At 36.4% G+C, this 16,788-nt stretch overlaps 2 long non-coding RNA genes across 2 annotated transcripts; both read right to left on the bottom strand.

Moving 5' to 3' along the window:
* Positions 1-1,871: 1,871 nt before the first annotated feature.
* Positions 1,872-3,086, bottom strand: LOC111191762 (uncharacterized). The gene is made up of 2 exons (XR_002649648.2): positions 2,418-3,086; positions 1,872-2,086 (listed from the first exon to the last, which is right to left on the bottom strand). It is a non-coding gene; the product is annotated as an uncharacterized LOC111191762 (long non-coding RNA).
* Positions 3,087-12,992: 9,906 nt separating this feature from the next.
* Positions 12,993-13,959, bottom strand: LOC111191764 (uncharacterized). The gene is made up of 4 exons (XR_007440032.1): positions 13,889-13,959; positions 13,793-13,828; positions 13,644-13,695; positions 12,993-13,130 (listed from the first exon to the last, which is right to left on the bottom strand). It is a non-coding gene; the product is annotated as an uncharacterized LOC111191764 (long non-coding RNA).
* Positions 13,960-16,788: the final 2,829 nt, after the last annotated feature.

Below are 16,788 nucleotides of genomic sequence, written 5' to 3'. Positions count from 1 at the left end.
ATGTTTTTGAGTATTAAACATGCTTTACTTTGTAAACTGTTAGCTGTCAGTCTAGGCGTTAGCTCCCCTGAGCTTATGCTTCAATTCCCAGTACAGCACAGGGGACAATGTTCTGTAGATGGTGAGATATCTACAGTCTTTTTCTGAATATTTTCTTAATTTGTTCTTCAATTTGTATAGCTATAAAGTGTTTTGTAGATTGTTGTGCATCTCACCATCTTTGCTACATGTTTTCTATTTTAACACCAAGTCATGTGAGATACAGTTGCAGGAAAAAGTATGTGAACCCTTTGGGATTACTTCAAGGATTTAAGGAGATTTTATTGTCATTCGCATCACATGTGGTACATGAGGTGGAATGAAATTGTGATCTCACAATCCAGTTTACACCCAAGAGCTGTTGTTAAAATAGATAATATAGATAAAATAAGATAACAAAATAAAGAACACAATAAAAGAGAATAGAACAAAATAGATAAAGACAAATACACCAAAAGAGTAGAGTAGGAGAGTAGGTGTCACGTCTGGTGCTGTAGGTGCTTCTGTTCCTCCCACACATAGCTCTAACATAGGTTTTCAGTTAACCCAAAATGCACCACACGCTGACATCACACACACACACGATCATGTGACACCTCACCTGCTTCCTCCAGGAAGCCCTGAATACTAATTACCTGCTGTATAAAAGGACCCTCCACGCACACACCTGTTCCACATATTGTTTGGTTTATCCACTTTACAAAGAGTTACTTTCTCTGTGATTGTTTTTCCGTGTATGACTTGCTTTTTGCTTCTTCGACACCGATTTTTGTCTTTGCCTCTGATTGTGGATTTTCTGTGTTTGACCTGGACTGTTTATTCGTTTACCCGTTTTGGATTATCTCTACCACTGGATCTATCGTGTATGAACTCTGGACTGTCTCCCTGTTTATGGTATGGTTTATTCTACGTGGTTCCTGTTTGCTGGTATTACACTGTCTCTGTTTTTGACTACCCCTGTACCATACAAACTTTTAATAAAACCCAAAATCTGTAACTGCGAGTGTCTGTATTCTGTCCCCAATATGACAGTAGGCAGGGGGCAGCAACATGAAGTCCAGAGTGCAAGTTTGCTATAGCAGAATGATTATGTCAATTAAGAGCAGTACAATTTCTGCATGAACTGGTCATTAAGTCAGTCTGCTTAAACTAATACCACAAAAAAAATCTGTGTTGGCATGGTAGTTGCAAATTGCTCCTATTGCATCTTTTTTTTTTTTTTTTTTTATTAAGATCACTCACTTACTTACAACCACTCCAGCTTTTGGTTGCCCTGTTTCAATATTTTTTTTGATGTGTTGCTGCCGTCAAGTTGTTCATGAAATAGTAAAATGTTTAACTTTAAACTGTTACGTGTTCTATTGTGACTAAAATATGAATATCTGAAATTTGCAAATCATTGCATTCTCTGTTTATTTTCATCTATGGTTAATTCAATAGCAAAGTCAAAAGGTCATCTAATGAGATTGACATTGCAGCACTAAACGTGTCAATATCTATAATGTGAAATCAATTTTGAAACCAAAAACACAGCTTCCAGTGTGCATATAAGTGTGTATAATTAGATAAATATAATTAGATACAGTATGTATGATATAGCACAAACAGATGCGTTCCTGGAAGTTGTGTTAGATAGTCGATCGTTTTTACAGTGTCTGATTCAGAGGTAAGAAGTGTAGAAGTGTAGGACTGAAAGTCTAATCTAATCCTGTGTGTCGGGGAGATGTTTGTTAATGATCTGAACTGTGCTGTGTGTGTACTCTCTCAATTATTCATGCCTGCATACGTCTCACTTGTTAACACGCTCAATGGATGTGCACATTAAACTAATGTGGAATGAACACTCAGTTGAACTTTATTAATACTAATATGCTTTTCTGAAAGGAACTCGAGCCCAGGGCTGTCAGAGACAGAGTGCACAGCTGTTGTTTTCGCTTTTGCCATTTCTGCATGAAGTAGCGTGATGCCGGGGCAGGGGGTCGCTGCGCTGTCGTGAAATGGGAATGGATTTGTTTCTTGGTCGATGTTTTGTCTTCATTGCGTGTCCCTGTGAGCAAAAAAAAAAAAAATTCTAATTACCTTGGTTTGCTTCTGACAGCGTTAGCTGTGCTAATTAATGCCAATTGAACTGTTACTTGGATGCCAATTTAATTCTGCATTTTGAGGGCTTATAAATAATACAGTTCACTGGCAAGATTTAGAAAACTTTAGAAAATAAATATGCGTTTGTTTTGTGGTAAGGATTTGTTTTACTCGTGTTTTGTTGTTTTACTCAACTTTTACTTTATATACACTTTAGTTTTATTAAGATCATGCCCATGGATATAATGCATAGATTTAATCAATTATTTCATGTTCAGTTATTTGTAAATACTTACTATTTTGGATTTTTCCTGTCTTCTAGCGTTCAGTCTCTTTGGTGGTGGATCACGGTAACAGCAGCAGGAGGTGACCTTCCACTGGTACAGCATTTTGCTTTCTTAGAATTTGGCTTAGTTCTAGACAAATGTTCAGATTCCAAAGTGTTTAGTGATGTCTGAAGAGTTCCAGAAAACAGTTTCTCAATCCTACATTAGGTAGTTCAACTGGGAACTGCTAACTAGTGTTGGCTACACATATGAATGTTAGTAATGGGATCAGGACGCATCTGGGTTTTACACTACACCTGAATCTTAGATGGGATCCATGTGAGATTAAGTGTCTGCAATGATGTTATCCATTTAAAAAGCCCAACACGGTCCCGGTAACAGCACATATAAAAACCCAGAAAGAGCCGAAGCTATCTGGAACCCACCTAGCCCATGTTCCACCCAGATGAGCCCCACATGAGAATATTAGACTAAAAATTAGTATGAAAATGGGAAAAGATGAATGGCTTCCTTCACTTCACAGATTCGTTGGCTGTATCCATTAAGATAAAGGCAGAATGACAGCAGGTCATCTTCAGTGATGATGAGTCTTGCTTTTGTCTTGGTGGAGATGACCAACAAAATGACCAAATGTGTGCATGGATGCCCTGCTGTCAGGGTGTAGGTACTATTTCATAAGATGCCAGGTCAGATTTGGTCTTTATTATGACTGTTATATAATTTTCATCTAAGAATAATCTCTTGGAACCATTTTTTGAACCATTTCATAACTTTTTCTTCACTACTGTGGAACTGCCAAAGATTCCAGACTAGGTTTCAGCCATCCAGTTTACTGGAGCTTTTTTTTACATTACATTATATTTGGCAGATACTTTTGTCCAAAGCGACTTACAATAGTGAAGTACAAAAGTAATAGAAGTTAAATGTAAAACATTGTTTAGATGGGGCTTAAAGGAGGTCGAAGGAAAATAATGGGATAGAGAAGTGAAGGAGGGGAAGAAGGAAATGAGGTTAGAAGTAGTTAGTGTGTTAGAGGTGTTAGGAGAGTAAGTGCTCTTTGAAGAGCTCTGTCTTCAGGAGTTTATTAAAGATAGTGAGAGATTCTCCTGATCTGGTAGTGGAAAGTAGTTAGTGTGTTAGAGAGTAGGAGAGTAAGTGCTCTTTGAAGAGCTCTGTCTTCAGGAGTTTATTAAAGATGGCGAGAGATTCTCCTGATCTGGTAGTAGAAGGTAGTTAGTTAGAGGTGTTAGGAGAGTAAGTGCTCTTTGAAGAGCTCTGTCTTCAGGAGTTTATTAAAGATAGCAAGAGATTCTCCTGATCTGGTAGTGGAAGGTAGTTTGTTCCACCATTGGGGAACTCTGTATGAGAACAGTCTGGATTGCTTTGTGTGAATGTTTGTTTGGCAAAGCGAGGCGACGTTCATTGGAGGAGCGCAGCAGCCGGGAGGTAGCGTAAGCCTTCAGAAGTGAATGCAGGCAGGAAGTCAGGTGCTAGTGCTGGTGTGCAATGAAAGTCTCAAGCTTTGCCTCTTAACACTGAATATGAGTCACTATTGTTCCTGTGATGAGATTCTTCTGACTCTAAAGGATCTCAGAACTGTATTTCTGTGCTGTGTGTCACAAATATGTTATTAAAAACATTTCATGGACCCCTGCGGGTTAAGATGAAGACATAGGAGGGCTTCTTTACACCCAGAACCATCCAGAAAGGCTCTAAGGAACAGGAAATTTATCTTCTATACCTTTAAAGATGCCATATGAAATCTGTAAAGGAACTATACAGTAGCTCATCCGCAAAGCTAACAACATGCAATCGGCAAAAAGAATCTTGTACTCGTGTCCAATATAACAAACTATAATGTATGAATGATGACATGAAATAAAGGTGATCCTGCTGGTGGTCTCTGTGGATTTGAATCTATCATGTATGGATAAAGAGTGCTGTGGGTTTAATGGAGAATACGTACATTTCTCCTTCATTTCTCCTCAAAGCTCCACCCTCAAACAGGGCACATTCATCTTCATGCTACGTGAGACTGAAATTGCTTTATTCAGAGTTTGAAAACTTAAATTGAATTTGTTCCATGTCATTTGAGCCCATGAAACGTGACCGAATGTGGGAGGGAACATAGGGGGAGAAACGTCTGAAGCGCGATGGATTGGGTAGACTGTGTCATATTGATAAAACGCAAAAGCAAACGAGGGAAAATGAGAGGCGTCGCTTTCGAGATGCAGTCTCTGTTCGCCGCTCCGGCTTAACAGTTTTGCTCCGGCGTCTTTAAATGTGATTTGATGCTTACAACACTGCCCTCCCCAAGAAGCCCGATTTGAGAACGTCATTCCGCATCATTGAACTGGTGCATGCAGGTGGAAAACATTTTTTTTCCTCATCCTGTTACGGTTTAAAATAACTGCACTGAGGAGAGGAGCTGAGTCATAAAGTGTGCACAGAAGGAGATGCTGTATGCCCTCTTCTTACTGTGTCATACAGTCCTGCATTATACAAAGAATGTCCAGAAAGAGAAGAAGAACTGTTCAACATTGCGGCAGATAACTTTACGAAACAGTGCCAGTTCGTCCTACAGACAAAATTAAAAGATGTATGGCTTATTCCAAAGAGCCTTTTGGAGAGTTATTTAACCCTTTCAGATCCTGTGTTCATTAAAAAGGATATCATGTATTTTCTTTACAGTCCAATGCCTTGGAAAAACAGTAGTACTAGAGCCACTGAGGCAAAGTAACAGCTAATTCTTACTAATTTAATGTGATGTAGAACACTTTTTAATCTTTTCAATAAACATATTACATACAGACTTTCAATGCAAAGGAAATAAAAAAAAGATTAAATATTTTAGTTAAATGGATTTAATTGCTAAACACATTTTATATTAGCATATTAAAGTCTGCTTTTCTGTGCATTACAGAAAGAAAACAGCAATCTTACTTTTTTTTCCATCGCTGGAGATAATTCAGGTCTGAAAGGGTTAAATGGGCTTCCATCAAAATTCCAGTCAAGTGCTGATGAAAACAACAAAACTGCTACATTTTTTGTCCCCAAATCCATATTATCTTTCTGGGCTATCGTCAGACAGGCCACTAAAACTATTTCTGGCTGTGTGAAACAGATTCAGAGGTCGCACACTACTCCATGCGGCTGAAGTCGTGTCATAGATATCCCTGTTTGTTATTGTTTTATAGTAATATATTGTTGAGGATAAGAACAGTATACTAAAGTCTTATAGGAGAGTCTAGTCAAGCTTGGGAACTTGTCATAAGCTGTTTATAATAAACTAACTAATAATTTGCTAATAAAAACGAATAATTTGCTTCTCATTTCATATTGCACACTGTACATTATGTGACAACTAAATGCCCCTTGGTATTTATTGTATTTGAGATTGTGATAAAGATACCTCATCACCACTGGCACTGTTATACGTACAGTACATTAAATATTTACTAGTTATACTTACCTGTAAATCCATACTCACTGTAGTTCTGAAAGTGGGACCTAGGTCTGGGAAAAGCCAAAAAGCATCTTTGGCCTCAGGAAGCTCTGTTGAGTCTACTCCCATGCTGTGGATCTGGGACAGAATATAAAGTATATAATTATAACTTGAGCAATGAAATTGTCCATCTTTAGCTTTGATTGCTGCACACATTCACTGTGGCATTGTTTCAATCAGCTTCTGCAACGTCACAAGATTTATTTTTAAAATGGCATTAATTTTTCAACAAGATCTTGCAGCAGCATTGATGATGGTAGAGTCTGACCACTGCACAAAGTCTTCTCCAGCTCATCCCAAAGATTCTCAATGAGGTTAAGGTCTGGACTCTGTAGTGAACTCTCTCCATGCATGTGTGAAAATGATGATCTCATGCTCTCTGAATCACTCTTTCACAATTCCAGCCCCATGAATCCTGACACTGTCATCTTGGAATATGCCCGTGCCATCAGGGAAGAAAAAATCCATTGATGGAATAACCTGGTCTATATTCAGTATATTCAGGTAGAGTCAGCTGACCTCATTCTTTCAGCACATACTGTTGCTGAACCTAGACCTGAACAACTGCAGCATCAACCCCACATCATTTACTTAGTTAAATCCAGGTAGAGATGTTTTTTTTTTTTTGCGGTGCCAGGCAGTATATTAGTCTGTTGAACAATGCTTTACTGAAAACTGGTCATGTAAAGAGACCTGTTCTAGATGGAATATGGAACAGGAAATATATTTGTCTCTGTCCAATAAAAAACAAGTATCTCCAATTTTGTCGATTTTTAGCTTATGACATAATTTACACTGTGCCAAAATGTCTTGATGAATGGATTAAATAGTTTAAAATGCTTTAAAATGACTTGAAATAACCTTTTTTTTTTTACATTGACTTACATTAAAAGTTTAAAAGTTTTTTTTTCTCTCCTGTAAAGTTGCTGTTTTGAAGATTTTTTTGAGTTTTTCATTGGGCAGTGTCGATATGCATGTTTACATGTGGTTAGCTGGGGGCCAATTTCGTTTAACTGACAGGCCTTAGCTTACCACAAAGCGTGGTCTTCAGTCTGAGTAGCCGTTTAAATCAAATCAGGGAACAGCTGACAGATTTAATCAAACTGTAGGGTCAATCGTCAGGAACAGGTCTTGTCATTCTGGTATTATCTTGTCCAGTTCAGGCAAGAAGCCGTAGAGCCATTACTCAGTCACCTTGCCACTCTAATGACTGTTGCTGTTCAGCCACGCATTAAACACAGGCACGGTTCTGAAAGGATATCAGTAAGCAGGGGGAAACCGGCTGTGGCAGCAGCGCAGAGCAGGAACATGCAGCATGCTGAGGAGAAGCTAACACTTTGTCAACTCGGCAGTCTTCACACCCCGCTCCTCTGGTAATTAGCTGTTGTTCGGAGTGTGTGTGTGTGTGTGTTCTGGCTGAGCCAGTCAATGTATGTGTTTCTCACGCTCGTGGCTCTCCTCCTGTGCGACTGTCACGCTCGCGTGAGTTCTGAGTTCTGCTCAGGGCATGTTTTTATTCACAGCTCCCGCAAGTTATAATGCAATTAGTGCTGTCGATATTAATGCATTAACGCATGTGATTAATCTTAATACAAATGAATCACTTTATCAAGTTTGACTCAATCTTCCCACCTAAATCCATTGCTTTACAGAGACTGGTGATGCTGTGGTGCTCTAAGGATCACTATTGGTGACTCAACACACACACACACACACACAGCACTAGCAGCTCTTCAGAAAACACACTGGTTAGTTTTTATTTATACACTAAATCATTTTAAACTTTTCATTCTAACCACCATCAGCAAAGCCTGTAACTGATTTAGTTTTTTTGTTGTTTTGTTTTTTCTTTTATCTATTTATTATGTTCTTTAACTCATTTTATTTTTGGTATAATTTAAGTATGTATGACAGTAATAAACATTGTTAAATGGTCATGTCTTGTCATGTCTTGACTAATTATTAACTGACACTAGTTAAACATTACTCAAATTGTAATGCTTAAGAATGATTTAAATAATAATGAATTAAGAAATTGGTAAACATTACTGCAATGATCAATAATATCTTACTTTATAATCAGTAATAATTATAAATTAGTTAAGACATACAAAAGGGTACCCTTGTTACTGTTCTACCTTTTGGCCTTTTACCTTTTCTTATAATCTTAAGTGTTATTTTTAGTTATTTCATTTTTTAGTCTTCTGTTATTTTTTTTTATTGGTTTACTTTTTATTATTTTAATTGTAATAAAAGGTCAACTGTAATTAATAAATTGTAATTGTAATAAAAACTAATGTATATGTAAATTTGATTGCTTTACATTTTAGCCTGTCCATTTATCTTTTTACTTAGATTTTTTTAATTCTTCTAAATTAAATATGAATTGTTTGTTCGCTTTCTTATTTTAGTTTAACCTGATAAAAAAAAAAATAAAGAATTTAATTTTAAGTTTTTATTTCAGTCCCTTTAAGTTGTATATGCTCGGTTGCATTGAAAATTAATTTTACCCTCAATGTATTCCCATGTGAAAATAAAGGTTGATTGATTGATTTTCTGACCATTTTCAATTTTCAGTTAATTTTGATTTCCTTTTTTTTGGTACTTTGCTTTTTAAGTCATGTAAATTGTGCGTACACTGCTGGTGCCTTTACTCTAAGTTGTTGAAGGGAGGACAATTAGCTACACAAGCATGTATTTTGTCTATTAAAATGTCCTTGTGTTTGATGATAAAGCTCTATGTTAATCTTTTACTCAGCAGACTAACCTGAGATATTATAATAAAGTAAGAAAGAATATAGTATGTATGCCAGGTATATTACACTACCAAGTTATTTTTGTTTCCCAGCCAAATATATATATATATATATATATATATATATATATATATATATATATATATATATATATATATATATATATATTGTCACGAAGATGACCCAGGCAGGGAGACGAGGAGGCGGACACAGGTGCAGGTAAGGGTGAAACGAATAATTTAATAAATAAATAACAAAGATAAACAAAGAGACAGGCAACAAATAAACACGTAAACATAAAACAGGGAGATATATACAAGGAACTGGGGAATAAACTGAATAGCGGAAAATAGATAAACATATAACCAAAAAACCAAAACAAACAAGAGAAACTAAAGAACATAAACTAAACCAACTAGAGAAAAAGACAATAAATAAACAGGGAATATATACAATGGAAATAAACTAGAAAAATAAACACTAAGCAGGGGTATCTACAAGGAACTTACTGAAAACAAAACACTAAGCAGAGGACTGGGAAACGAGGGAATAAACAAGAAACTAGAAAACATATACAAGAGATAAACTGAGGTAAACACGGGCAATGATAAGGGCTATGAAACACGGAAGAACACGGAGAGACAAAACAACAGGGGAAGGTGCAAAGACCGACAGAGACAAAGTGGTAGACCAGGGCTATTTATAGCAACACAAACACACTAGAATTGGAAACACCTGGGGAAGGGGCGGAGCTACAAATGAGACACAGGTGGAAAAGTACTGAGACGGAAGACACAGGGGAGCACAGGTCACGTGGGGAATGCACACAAAGACACGAGACAGGGCCAAGACATGACATATATATATATATATATATATATATATATATATATATATATATATACATATATAAAAGTACCAGTGTTTTTTGGGGGGTTGGGGTTCACCTGTAAATATTTACAATTTAACAACCTACAGTAGATGCGTGCCGTGACTTTGATATTAGCAAACCTGCTGTTTCCTTTTCCTTCATTAACGTTATTTACCATCACCAGCAATAACTTTGAAGATGCAATACCTTTTGAAGACGTGGTCTTTGGAGCAGGCAATTATCAGCATTATTAAAAAAAGGAAGCTTTAATTTGATTAAAACACGTTAAACAGTTGCGCATGAATAAAATGTGTTTCATCAACACAATTAAAAGTGAACAGGAAGACAGCTGTGTTGATGTAACATATTTGCAACCATCTGACACCCACCTTTACTGCAGCAACCGTCTCTACTATTCTAGGAGATCTGTACACTGAGATGCTGGAACATTGCTGCAAGGATTAGATTGGATATAGATACTGATACTGATGCTGAACGATTAGTCCTGGACTGTAAACCCCACTGTAACTCATAGTAAAGTTATTAACTAATCTCTCCAGAGAATACAGTTCCACTGCTCCTCAGCATTATACTGCTGGGCTTTATACTGCTCTAGCTGTATAAGCATCCTGAAATGAGCTAAATTCACTAATTAGAATGGATGTGAAAGTGAGATCTCTAGAATTATCAGATTTATAACACAGACTGCACCATCATTTGCACCCATTCACTTGTGTCCCTTGTATTTTGGCTTGTTATCTAAATCTGATTGGATGTCCTGGAACAGATCTGAAGACATAAGAGCTCCACTATACTTCACTTACTGAACTGTTTTCTCCAAAGTGCTGTATATGGATTAAAGGGTGATGAGACTGCAGCCTTTAGAGTTTTAGTTGTTTTGATTTTCATCCTCCCTGCCTGCATTAGTCTTGTTGGCTTGACAAGCAGTGGAGATAATTAGGTGCTGGTTGTGATTTAGAAGCTCTTGTCTTGGTCATAGCGTGGACTTTTTCCTCATAAGGCCCAGGCGTGTAAAGATAATCAGGCCAGACGATAACATATTGAACATAATCTAGTATATGTCCTATATGAAGATAAGGGCACCTATTAAATAATCTATATACATTCTAAAGTGAGTAGATAGAATACCATACAATATTTTTTACACTATAAAGCACACAGGATTATAAGGCACTCTTTCAATAAACGTCTATTTTCTGGTATTTTTTCATAAACAAGACACTATAAGGAAACTTCTAATTCAGCAGGTCTCGTCGCTGGGTGGTGGTGGGGCTTAGTAAAGCTAAGCTAAGTAAGCTAATCTAGTTAAGTAAAGCTAAGCCAAGTAAATAAAACTGTAATAAAAAAAAAAACTTTCTTTTAAAGTCCAACAAGCACTGGTTGTTAATCTACACAGATTTTTTCTCTTAGATTAATGAATTTCTACAGCACTGAGGCTGGAGCATTAGTGGCTAACCACTCCAGCAGTGCTAGCCGGGGTTAGGAGCAGACTGCAGGCCAATAATACTTCCCTCTGAATGGGATAATACTCACCTGAACAGGGAAATAGTGGTTAGCGGCTAATGCTAATGCTACTCCAGCCCCAGTGCTGGAGAACTAAACCTAAACTCTTGAATAACACTGCAATTTAGCTGTGGCTGCTCCTTACAACCTGACTGGTAGAATTCAAACACAAGACGCATTAAATTTAAAGGCGTACCCTGACGATTTTTGGGAAAACTTAAGTATTTTAAGTGCGCCTCATAGTGTGAAAAATATGATGGATTCAAGTCTGGGGGATGCTTCTTTATTAGAGGGGCATCTGACTGGGCATTTTATCAGGTTTTCTTACCTGTAGAAGAACATTATGCACTATATTAAATCTCTTTTTTATTCTACTGGACAGAGCGTCTTTGGGACAATGTCTGTTTGGGGTGGCACAGTAGGAATCGGGTGTGGAATAAACTTGGGTTGTAATGAATTATGATAATGAGCAAAGGCATAGGAGCGGGTTTGATATTGGGGGGGACACACTGAATAAAATAAATCAAAGCCCACCCTATTGTGACTTTTAGGGAATTTTAGTTAATCACAAAAAATAAACAAAATATTTTTTCTGTACTTGTACTATTTATTATTAGTTAAATCCTACCAAATGTCACTTTACAACCTAAACATGTGACTCCACATTATATTTACTTTTATTAGAAAAAATTATGTGTGCAATGTCTGAACTATATACATGTATGACAAAAACTGAGTTATCACCTAATATTTAATATTTATTATGTATTGGCGTGTCAATTCTGTTGTATAAAGAATTACATTTTCTCAGTATTTTAAAATTTGTCTACTAAAAGCACTTCTTACGATGGTGTTCTTTTATAAAAGAATGTAACTTTACATTTTATAGAGATTTTTTGGCAGCAGTTAATATAAACATTAGATAACCCAAATATAAAACAGTAGATTGTTATTGTTGCGATTCATTGCTCTCATCACTGACCTCGCGTGTAAAGCCGGTGTTGTGCCGAAATCTGCACCCCCGCCAGGAAAAGCACCCCTCTCTTGGGAGCACGCACCCAGATAATTGCTTTAGCTAACTGTGTAATTAGAAATGTGCGTCCAAGAGTGGGTGCTTTATATGGCAGGGGTGCAGATTTTGGCACGCTTTCAAAATAAAAGTTTTCTGCTGTATCATTTTTGGGGGGGGGGGGGGGACAAATCCACTTATATCTGATATTGGGTGTCCTACGCCAATGGTTACAAATCTTCCCTTTCAGTGTTTTTGTTCTTTTTTATTTCCCTAAATTATAAATAAATACTGAAATCATCCAGACTATGAGGAAACACATAAGGAATCATGTATTAACTTAAACAAGTCTAAAACAAACTAAAATACTCTGTGAATAAGCATTTAGATGCTCTTATCTGAGGAGCTGTTAACTTGTGATTTCTGAGGCTGGAAACTATGATGAACTTATCCTCTACAACAGAGGTAACTCTTGCTCTTCCTTCCTGAGGTTGTCCTGATGAGGGCCAGTTTAATCATAACATATTAGATGGTCTTTGTGAGTGCACTTCAGGTTACATGAGTCTTTAAAAATTGTTAAAGTTTTGAATTACTTTTTTTTATACTTAGTTAAATAGCCCTATTTAATTTAAACACTGGTTTTAGGTGTCTAAAGATTAATGTCTGAACAGCTTGCCCCGCTGGCAGGGTCGTTGTACCCTTTGCTTACATCAACACTGGATTTTCTTTTAATACACTTTTTAATAAACTGAAAAAATATACTATTGGAAATATTTAACTAATATAACCACACCCCCGTTTAAGCCTGCTATGCCTTCATTAGAGGAACATGATATTTCTGTTTAATTATCAAAGCTGTGCCTGCAGACATGTAGCTTGTGTTTAAAAAGAAAAAAAAACACACACAGTCACTGAGAAGAGTATAAATTATAGCCAGCATGTTTAATGCTGAGTAGGAGACAGGATCCTTGATGCTTCACTGCTGTAATGTGCAGATCTGGGGCGTCGCCTGGCCTGGGCATCCGGGGGCACAGCCCCAAATGATTAATCAGTAACCCTGAATCATAATAATAAGAATAAGAAAATAATCTAAAATTAATGCATTATTATCTTCAATCCAGTAATCAGATTAAAGATAAATACTCATCCAAATTATTGTGAGTTGCTGAGTTAGGAAAAGTTTAGCTCGTTCTGGCTCACGAAGCTACGGTGGAGACTACAGCAGCTACCCTGAGCAAAAAAATCTAATGTAAAACTAGAATGGGAAAGGTAGGTAGTTGGTATCAATTTTAAAGTGGTTGCTAAGGTACTCCAGGTGGTTGCTAATGTAAAATAACAAAAGGCTCGCGAGCTAACAAGCTAACAGGCTAAAACTAGCACTCGGGCTGAACATACACACTCACTGTTGCCGGCAGCTGCTAAAAAAATAACTAATAAAGGAACTTGTAAGTAGGTTAGTTACTTTTTAACAGAGTAATCAGTAATTAGTAATCAGATTACTTTTCAAAAGTAACTATGCCATCACTGACTACAACCACTTGCAGTTTATTTTCTAAATTTTAAAACTCACCTCAGGAGTGAAAAGCATCGGCACAGATCATTGATTATCTTTGTGTCTTCTCCTATAACAACAGATTGTACACAAATACACATTTTACTTTTCTAGCTTTCTAACTTCATAAATCCTGAAATCAGAGATAAAAGATTTGAATAACGTACCATTTAATGAAGGAAGCTCCGCCTGTCCATGTCGAGCTTGTTTAGAAGGACATGGATTGCCGTTTTTCTTCGGCCTACGGCGACGCTTGCGGCCACATCTCGCAATCGGAGCAACAGGATTCACCATGAGCCCTGTACTGTTTACAGGAACACCACCGAAGGATTCTGAAACACATCAATGGCATTTTAACAGGTTAGAAATACCGCAGTATCAAAATGAGAGTTTGAAGCTAAGCTGTGACGTGATATTTGACGGCACGGTGGTTTAGTGGTTAGCATGTTCGCCTCCCAGCACTGGGGTCTTGGGTTCAAGTCCCTATCTGTGTGAGTTTCCATCTTCTCCCTGTGTCTGAGTGGGTTTCCTTGCACAGTTCAAAAACATGGAGATTTTGCCCAGAAAAATTGAATACTCTAAATTGATCTGGTAAATTGAATACTCTAAATTGATCTGGTAAATTGAATACTCTAAATTGATCTGATAAATTGAATACTCTACATTGATCTGGTAAATTGATTACTGTAAATTGATCTGGTAAATTGAATACTCTAAGTAAAACATTTTAAAGCGTATTATAAAGCGTCCTTGAGTTTCTAGAAAGGCGTTATATAAGCTGAACTTCATACATCATCCATTCAAACATCATAATTAAACTTAATTCTGTCCCATAATGCACCTTTGTGATCTCAGGTTTCCTCGGTGGTGCTGTATCCTTAGCAGAGTCAGTGCTCTTCCACTTCCTGGTGGATTGTTTAATGGTGATCTCAAGTCTCCTGCAGGAAAACAGAACAACTCTGTACTAGAATACACACAGTACTGGAACTTTTCAAAAAGGGACATGCACTTACTTACACACCCCGTACCTACACTACTGCTTGTACTCACACTGCATTATTATTATTATTATTATTATTATTATTATTATTATTATTATTATTATTAGCTTATTATTAATAATACTTAATAATAATTTATAATCTCCTTTATAGACTATGTATGTGTTATATTGTACATATAGTGTCTCCCATTATTTTTTTTTACATAATCTTATTATATGTAATATTTTATATAATACTTTTTCTAATAATTTGTAATTAATGGTTAAAGAAAATTACCCTGCTGTCTTCACCACCTTCCTTTTTGCAGAACTCTCCCGGATTACTTCATCCTCATTCTGCAGCCTGTGTTTAATCCCCCTGTTGATCGTCTGATTAATCTCAGAGTCAACAGGTGAGACTTTGCGGTCGTGTTTTCTGTCCCTTCTAGAAGGACGTTGGTTCTGACTATTTTTTTTGGCAGAAAACCGATGAATAATGTAACCAATAGAACCTCAGTAAAAAACATAAATAATAAATGCATTAAAGTGTAAGAAATGTCCGTACCACTTTAAAATAAGGCTCCTTTATAAAGGGTTTATAAATCGTTCATAAAGGAGTTTATTAATGTTTATAAATTAAGTTAAGTTTAAATACTTTTAAAACATTTATAACCGCTTACAACACATAAATAGAAAGAACAACAGTGAAAATAACTTTTTTAACATACCTAATAAAATAATATAGAAAGTCTGTTTAATATGTTATTATAGTTAAATGAATAAAGCTATTAAGAGAAATGTTAATAATGACTGATGGAAAAGAAAAACTAAGATAAGTATCCAGTAAGATCTGAGGTTTAAACAAATGTACAAACTAATGTAAAAACAGACCATTATCTCTGATCTGTCTGGTGAGTTTCTTGGTATATATGATGCTGTTTCATTACTAGTGTTCCTTTACAAACTACCAAGGCCTTCTCAGAACAGCTGTATTTAAACTGAGACTAAATGACACACAGCTGGACTCTATAAATTAATTTAGTGACTTTTGAGGTATTTGGTATTTGAAAATAAAGAAAAAGTACTTTTGTACATCATTCCCCTTCACAGTATAAGCTACATTGTTTTGATTTAAGTGCTTAAAATATCTATAAAATACATTATTTTAATTTGTGATTGTAACGTGAATAAAAGGAAAAGTTCAAATACATTGTAAATCTTCAGGGCCTCTCGTACACATTGCACAAGGTGCGTCGTGATGCTCATTGCTATCTTACACCTCATCAACAGTCTATTATCACACCTTGCACCTGCGCTGTTGAAATAGCGTTAAAATAAAGTTTAAGATAAGAAGCACACATATGGATTCAAATCCAGCTTTTACATAAAAAATGAACAGAATAAAGAATAAAATAACATTGCTGTTCCCTTAAATGAGCTGCTGACAAGGGCGTAGGACATACCTGTCAAGTCTCCTGTTTTGGCCGGGAACCTACCGTATTTTACTCCTCTTTCCCGCCGTCCTCCCGTATTATTATTTTCCCGTAAATTTCCCGTATTATATTAAAATAATATATATATATGTATGTATATATATATATATTATTGAGGAGACAGGGCACTGACCGCTCTGTGTCTCTTAACCAATCGTGGAGCCGGTTCAAGGAGAAAGTCCCGCCTTTCAGGAGAAACAGCCAATCAGCTTGCAAAGGAGGGTCAGTGTGGGGAAGCCCCCCGTCGCGGTGAGTTCAGGCAGCTCGTCGGAGCAGCTGATGTTAAAACCTGTAATCTGTTTATACAGCGATTTTTCTAAAAGAAATGTAACGGTAGGCTAATGGAAACTATGATGAGATTTTTCTGATAGCTGCTTAAAAATACTCGTCTCCGAAATAAAACACACAGATTAAACCTTTTAAAATTATAAAAATAAAATTTGTAGACGACCGAAATGAACTGAACTGATCAGGAGTGATCAAAAGAAAGAAGTATTAATTAAAAATGATTAATTGTGTAGGCCCATTAGGACTAATTTTTACTGATGAAACATATCTGGTCCATGTTCTTTTAGTAAAGGCTCATGATACTATTTTTTAGGTCACCTACAGTCATTTTGTAGAATTTGTGCACCCTTTGTTCAATTTTAAATCCATTAAATAAAAAAATATATATATCATATAAAAG

The sequence above is a fragment of the Astyanax mexicanus genome, chromosome 1 (genome assembly GCF_023375975.1).
Source record: "Astyanax mexicanus isolate ESR-SI-001 chromosome 1, AstMex3_surface, whole genome shotgun sequence".
In the NCBI taxonomy this organism is placed as follows: Eukaryota; Metazoa; Chordata; class Actinopteri; order Characiformes; family Acestrorhamphidae; genus Astyanax; species Astyanax mexicanus.
Note: the sequence above shows the minus strand (reverse complement) of the source record. Positions and strands in the feature narration are given on the sequence as shown.